The 7,957-nt window shown below is 35.1% G+C and overlaps 1 pseudogene; it reads left to right on the plus strand.

The window, feature by feature from the left end:
• Positions 1-1,235: 1,235 nt before the first annotated feature.
• Positions 1,236-3,792, plus strand: LOC125850039 (cytochrome P450 CYP72A219-like; annotated as a pseudogene).
• Positions 3,793-7,957: the final 4,165 nt, after the last annotated feature.

Consider the following 7,957-nt stretch of genomic DNA (forward strand, 5'->3'; position numbering starts at 1 on the left):
TCAAAGTTGTTTAGCTTTTGATTGAATTCTATATTTTTTTCCCTTAGCAATTGAATTTATGTTTAGTAAAACACTCCCTTTAGCCCTTAAAGGCCTAAGGAGAGGGTGCCCCCTCGCATCATCGTCGCTAGCTTGGCCTCGGCATCGGCATGCCTATTCTGAACATGTGAGTTCACACCGCACCATCATATCAAATTTTCTCCTTCTTCTGCACACATGTATTTTCTTACAAACCAAGTATTTTGTTGGAATTTTCTCCTTAAAGTAGAGTCATTGTGTGATTTCATTGCTGACTTTTGAGTTCGGTGAAGTTATTAAAGTGTGAGGTACCACTTCTTCTTTAATAGGTATGATTTGTTGCTAAAGTGTGAGGTATCACTACTTCTATAATAGGTATGATTTCGTTGCTGACTTTTGAGTTTGCTGAAGTTATTGAAGTGTGAGGTACCACTACTTCTTTAATAGGTATATCCATTTTATCCTGGGAGGCAATAATCCACAACCTCGGGTACATTGAGGGGATTAAATTTCTTAAGAACACATAGTGAATTTTGTGGACTTATATATATATATATATATATATATATTTCCCCATCTTAACAATATTTCTAATTTACTATTCTGAATACATGATATAACATAAACCAAATATTTAAAAAAATTATAGAACTCAAAAGAAAAAAGTATCTATAAAAAGCCAAAGGCATAAATGTTTGTATATGAGTATAGGACGAAGCTCCTCCACAAATTTGACCAATTTGGACAAACATCATTGTTGTCAATTATGACGGTCAAAAATATAATTATGGAAAAGTCTTGGTCCTCATTCATGCACTAGTCCATATTTTGTTAACCATCATCCTAAAAAAGGTCCATAAAATTGACCTTTCTTGAAATGAATTGTCTTCAATGTCTTTAAAGATTTTACTCTTTCAACCGTTCGAAGAAGATTAGAGATGATCATGTTTTCCTATATAAATCTTGGAAGAAGATTAGAGATGATCATGTTTTCCTGTATAAATCTTCTTCTATACTAATGGTGAGGAAGCAGATTTTTGTTAGTTTCTGGCTTCTAGTTTATACTAAAAGAGCTTATTGAATCCTCGGGATCATAGACTTATACTGGGTGAAATATCCTTAATGACAATATCATTGACACGCCTCAAGCTATAAGAATTTCCTACAGTTGTTAGTGGTGAAGTATTTTCCATAAGATTTATTACTTGTGGGAGTAGATTGAGATGATAGTAGCAATTTGTGTTGCAATTTCGTTAGTAATATACACATGGAAAGTGTTGAATTGGGCATGGTTTAAGCCAAAGAAACTTGAGAAATACTTAAGGAAAGAGTGGTCTTAAGGTAAATCCATACAAATTACTCTACGGAGATTTGAAGGAACTCACTAAAAGTGTCATTGAAGCCAAATCTAAGCCTATCAATTTCTCTGATGATGTACCTCAAAGGCTCATCCCTTTTTTCTGTGACTCCATCAACAAAAATGGTAACTACAACAATCTAGTTTTTAATTATTTTTTTCATTAGTTATTTTTCTTCCTTGCCTGATCTGATATCATGTCTGCATAATCATATTCTTTTCATGGACCAATCACATAATTTTTTTATATAAGACATGAATCCACCAGGATCTTTGCCTGATCTGATATCATGTTTAAATGTGTGATCATGCAAACTATTAAAGGGAGAAAACTTTTATCTACGGAATTATGTCTTCGACTTCATGCAATTGTTGAAAAGTGGTGGTGGTCCACTAACAATTATTTTTCGCTCAATAATGTAATTTTGGGAGGAGTCGGTAGTTTGTCTCTAGATCTCCTTGTATTTGAAGAGAACATGTGACGCTAGGTTGGGGCTTGGTGAACCAACGAGACGCTCCTCTAGTTGAAGTATTGTGGCATAGTATAGTTCTTGTAAAAATGTTGTGCCCAGTAGTGTCAGACGGCGCTAAGATTTTGAGTTTATGGATTCTGGATATACTCGATATAGAGTTTGATTTACTGTCACTTACAATATGGTTTAGAATAAGCCCTGCTTTTTTTATTAACCCAAAACTACTAAATACTCTGCAGGTAAAAATTCTTTTGCCTGGCTAGGAACCAACCCTATAGTATTCATCACAGAACCTGCACTCATAAAGAAGATTTTTGAGAAAAATTATATTTATCACAAGAATAAAAATTCTAATCCATTCGCGGAGTTATTGGTTCAAGGTCTCCTTACCCTCGAGGAACATAAATGGGCTAAGCACAGAAAAATCATCAATCCCGCCTTCCATTTTGAGAAACTAAACGTTATACATATTACTGTTTTTTTCTTTTTGCGTATAGCTAGTATAGTGATCATGAGTGATTAACCTGTCTATGTAACAGCATATGGTTCTAGCATTTTATCAGAGTTGTAGTGAAATGCTAAGCAAATGGGAGGAGGCTGTTCCAAAGGAAACATCAGTCGAGCTCGATGTATGGCCACATTTTCAACTAATGACAGGTGAAGTCATTTCTCGAACTGCATTTGGGAGTAGTTATGAAGAAGGAAGAAAAGTATTTGAACTTCAAAAAGAACAAGCTGAGTATTTAATGGAACAAGTTTTTTCGAACAATATTAATGCATTCGAGCAAATTTCTACTTCATAGTTCATAGCATAGAAATTTACTTAAAATTTTATTTTTAGGTTCTTCCCTAGTAAGAAGAAGAAAAGAATGCTGGAAATTGAAAAGGAAATTCAAACGACAATTAGGTATATCATTGACAAAAGATTGATGGCGATGAAAGCAGGGGAGACAAGTACTAATAATAATGAAGACTTATTAGGCATATTACTTGAATCCAATACGAAAGAAATTGAACAACACGGAAGCTAAGATTTCGGATTGACAACAACAGAAGTAATCGAAGAGTGCAAGTTATTCTATTTTGCTGGACAAGATACCACTTCAGTGTTGCTCGTATGGACGATGATATTACTGTGCCTACATCCAGAGTGGCAAGTACGTGCCAGAGAGGAGGTTTTGAATGTATTTGGAAATGAAAAACCACATTTTGAAGGACTAAGTCGCCTCAAAATTGTAAGTACTTTTCACAAGTTCTCTCATAAGTGGACTAACTCTACTGCCAACTTATGCAATACATGTTTGTTTTCCTTAGGTGACAATGATCTTGTACGAGACGTTAAGGCTATTCCCCCCAGCACTGATATATGGTAGAAGGAACAAAGATGAAGTCAAATTGGGTGAGCTGAGTCTACCAGCTGAAGTACTACTTGTTATACCCGCAATCTTAGGACATTATAACAAGGAATTATGGGGTGAAGACGCGAAGGAATTCAAACCTGAAAGATTCAGTGAAGGAGTGTCAAAGGCAAAAAATGGACAAGTCTCGTTTATTCCATTTGGTTGGGGACCCCGAATTTGCATTGGACAAAACTTTGCAATGATGGAAGCAAAAATGGCAATAGCAATGATACTACAAAAGTTCACCTTCGAACTCTCTCCATCATATACCAATGCTCCAGTTGAAGTAGTGACTATTCATCCACAGTATGGTGCTCCTCTGCTTATGCGCAAACTTTAAAAATGTTGTAGTTTAGTTAACCATATCGAAAATGTAAACTTTTTCTTCAGTGTGTGTTTTAGATCTTCAACATTTTATGGTGTTTAGCTTTCATCTAGTCTTGTGAAGAGTGATTTCGATATATGTAACTCAATAGGTTGAACAACCTTGAACCATTTACAAGTCACAATACCTGTAACAGAGATGCACTCGAAAGAACACATTCAATTAATATTGTTCATTAGACAAACAATAGTATCAACCCAATATGANAAATGTTGTAGTTTAGTTAACCATATCGAAAATGTAAACTTTTTCTTCAGTGTGTGTTTTAGATCTTCAACATTTTATGGTGTTTAGCTTTCATCTAGTCTTGTGAAGAGTGATTTCGATATATGTAACTCAATAGGTTGAACAACCTTGAACCATTTACAAGTCACAATACCTGTAACAGAGATGCACTCGAAAGAACACATTCAATTAATATTGTTCATTAGACAAACAATAGTATCAACCCAATATGAGATCTCATCAGTAGAAATATATATCATTCTCAAACACCAATATGCACATTGGTCTGTTAACACATTTTGATGCTCCATTGTCCCTTCAACAGTTAAATTTTTATCACCCCATGCACCAAGTGGTTCTATTTGGGATGAAGGTTTTACACTCAACGTAGGCATGTTCTTAGTTCCCAACACACATACATCAACTAAAACTGGCCATCCATTGTCCTGTGACAAACTCAGCCAAAGATAAGGAAATACAGAGAGTCCTTTTGCTGTCGTCTTGCTCCTTTTTGTAGATTGAGTATTACCTTTCAAGTGAGCATCATAAAAGTAACTAAAAGTAGAGAAATAGTAACAATAAATTCCAGCAATAGGTGTGTGTCAATGGTTTCCATAAGACCATTTCGGTGCATAATTTTGGAACTGATTCCTGGATCCCATACACAATTAACCTTCACCGTTCCACCAAGTTTAACCATGAACAGATTCTCACCGGGATCGACTGGAAAGATAAATTCATCATGTCTTATTACCTCATTAAATTTTACATGTTTAACATCATTCCTCACATCATTCGATTGTATTTCTCTCTTTGAAACATCCTCAAGTATTGTGGACTTCATGAAAATTATGTCAACATATATGTTGTTAGATGCCACCAAATCAATTTTCTGTCTGGACAAGACACTATAAAGAGAGTTGACATCAAAATACCTCCTTGGTAGGGCGCGTGTGGAATGTGCAGCCAACACTATAGATTCTTGACCACCAAAAGAAATCAGTAAACATTCTCTGTCTTTAAAGTGAAATTGCTGAATAGTACCCGTTTCTTTGGGTGTTTCAGCGAGCACCCTAACCAGTAACGATGTGGACATAACATTGAATACCTTGCAAGCTTTATTCGACATTGCGTCGAATAGTTGGTTCATCTTTGAATTGCCTTATTCCATAGCTAGGATGTAGCGCGACATCTCGAGAAATCAATTGTGAGAAGCCCCTTCCCAAGCTATTTTTGAGTTATCCCCGCTGCTATAGTAACTTGAGCACCTAACAGCAAAAATTAGGATGCTGCTACCTTGAGCCACAATAATAGGACGATAACCATTCTTATCAAGTTCTGTTGCAGATACATGATGACCATACTTCATAAGCCTGAACACGAATGGAATAAACAGAGAAACATGCTGCCCAGTGTCAAACCAATGACAAGTGGGTAAGCCATCTGTCACACTCTCACACATTGCTAGGTCCCCAAAATCGGCCAATGACAACTGATTGAAAATGAATGGAAAAAACTCAGCAATCGCAGCAACGTTATCATGAGGGATAAGGGAGACGTATCCATCAACTCCTATTGGTTCATCAAAATCAGAAATCAAAATCTCATGAGAAAAATATTTGTCTATCACAACAAGCTGGAAATTTGCAAATTGGCATTGTAGGTCGAACTCATTTCGCTGGAGACTTCCATCAAACACTATGTCTGTTTTAGTTTCGAGACATTCATCTTCCTCAATCAGGGGCGGCTCAATAGATCTCGTGGCCTGCAAAGGAATTTACAACCCCACTAAATTATCCTCTACCAAGTCAAAAGCCATGTCAAATTCATGGACTGAGTCTTCAATCTGGTGAGAACTTTCATCAAACACCTGGTCTGCATGGCCTGAATGTTCATCTCCCATGACAAAAGTTGTCCCAGCTAAAAGGAGGTTTCTGTCGATCAAAGTGTCAAACGTCTCAGGATGTACCTCAAAATTATTTGCAATGCTTGATTGTCCATCACCCAAAGCAGAGGTGATCTCTTCGCTAACCCTCGTAGTAGCACTGTCAATTGCATCTTCTAATGTAACCTCTTGAACTATTGTTGGTGACAAGCCCGTGATGTTGGAAATACTGGAAGTTGAGATATGGGTGTTGTCAAGTTGCTTAGACATAACTGAAAAACTGTCCTACACCTTCTGTAGCAAAGTAAGAATAGTTGTGATTTGCGAATGTGCAACTACAGATTCAGGGTGGTTCGTGCTTGAAAGCACAAAGATAACTTTTCCTTGAAATGCTTCCAATCCCAAAATTGTTTGTTGCGATACATCCAACGGAACCAGTCAAGTGCTTCACCATCGAGATAGAGGAAAGGAAGAGGTAGCTAGTCATTCTCCGGAAGCCAAGGTAAGCGAAGTATCGTTCGGCCCGAAAGATCCAGTCATCTGGATTACCCGTGCCAGTGAATCGATCTAAACCTACCACTGCCATTAGAGTACGAAAATGGAAGCACTAATGTAACAACTTCAATTTCACAATAGAAATATTCAAATATTATAATTACTAAACTTGAAGTTAGAACGGAAAATGGAACTAACAAAGAAAACTATTGTAGAAGATAACTAGAAGGGAGATGAGAAGCATAGACTAAAAGAAAGGGGATGAGAGGACTAGACATTTTTCTCAACAATTTGCATAAACCCATATTTCTCATCTGTCATCCTTTTTAGCTACTTGTTAATTGGGCCTTGGACCCAAATCAACCTTTGTGAAGGCCTTTCAGTTATGTTGCATCTTCTTGGCCCAATAACTAGTTGCGTTTCATGTAGGTATTTGATGTTGGGCCGAGGTTGGTTCATAACATAATATCATTGCATCGATCCATTGTTATTATTTAGTAGTAAGCAATACAAATGTCACGCCCCGAGCTACCCCCGAGACGCGGACACGGGACCTAGGACCACAAGTGATCCCAAGCTAACCCTGCTGGCATAATCATGAACATACTAAATATAATCTGAATAATAAAAACTGTGCGGAAGCTAAATCATAAATAAGATAAAAAGATGGGGAATACCCATATACTATAACTGAGATAAATGAAAACTGATGAGTTTAATACAAGGAAGATATTAACTCAATCATATATTACTATAAGTAGGAACAAAAAAGGGAAAATGCATAAGTACCCCCCCAGCCTATGCCCAAAATCCCTGAGACACACCTAACCTTTACTAAGGTCCTATTACCCCCCTGAACTTATTTTTTAGTTAATTGTTTACCACTTTTCGGCCTACGTGGCTGAGTCCGTGATTTCACATCTGTTAAGCGCGTGGGTGCAGCTTTTAGACGGCACTAACCAATAAAAATTGGTCATGTGTTAAAATAAACTTGGAAAAAATAAATATTAACTCAATTGTCTTCTTCTTTATTATTGTTCTTCACTAGTATACGTACCCGCGCGTTGCGCGACTATATATTAATTTAAAATTATTTTAATTTAATAAAATATCAAATACTTCAAATATTTTTATATATTGTCCTTTATTACTTTTATGTTGTATTAATAAACTAATATTTTTCATATTAAATATTTAATTTTTTTTCACATGAAATGTAAAATATCATAAGATTAAATGACATGTTAGTATATTTTGAATATTTATTTTTTGAATCCAAAACATTCTTTACATTCTGAAATTTGCGTCAAACTATAATAGAAAAATGATTTAATATAGAGTGGATATAAATAATGAAATAATAACACATGTACTTGCTATATACATTTTCTTATTAATCATTGAAAATAATTAATTAATTAGTTTGTTATATTATTTTTTAAAACATTAATTTAATCTCTTAAACTTTCGTAGAAGAAAATAATAATTTAAATTTTAATCAATGATTAGATGTCGAGGAACTTATCAATTTTTCTAGTATTCTAATATAGTAATTATTGCGTAAATTCCTGTTATGACTATTATAAAATTTATCATAATTTTTCATACTTATTATTTTAATACAACGTGTAATCTTTACTTATTATTTTCTTCCCATTGTTATTTTTGTTTAATTATATTACAAATAATACTAACAACAATTTCTTTTTTTATTAATGT

The sequence above is a fragment of the Solanum stenotomum genome, unplaced genomic scaffold (genome assembly GCF_019186545.1).
Source record: "Solanum stenotomum isolate F172 unplaced genomic scaffold, ASM1918654v1 scaffold13158, whole genome shotgun sequence".
NCBI classification, from domain to species: domain Eukaryota; kingdom Viridiplantae; phylum Streptophyta; class Magnoliopsida; order Solanales; family Solanaceae; genus Solanum; species Solanum stenotomum.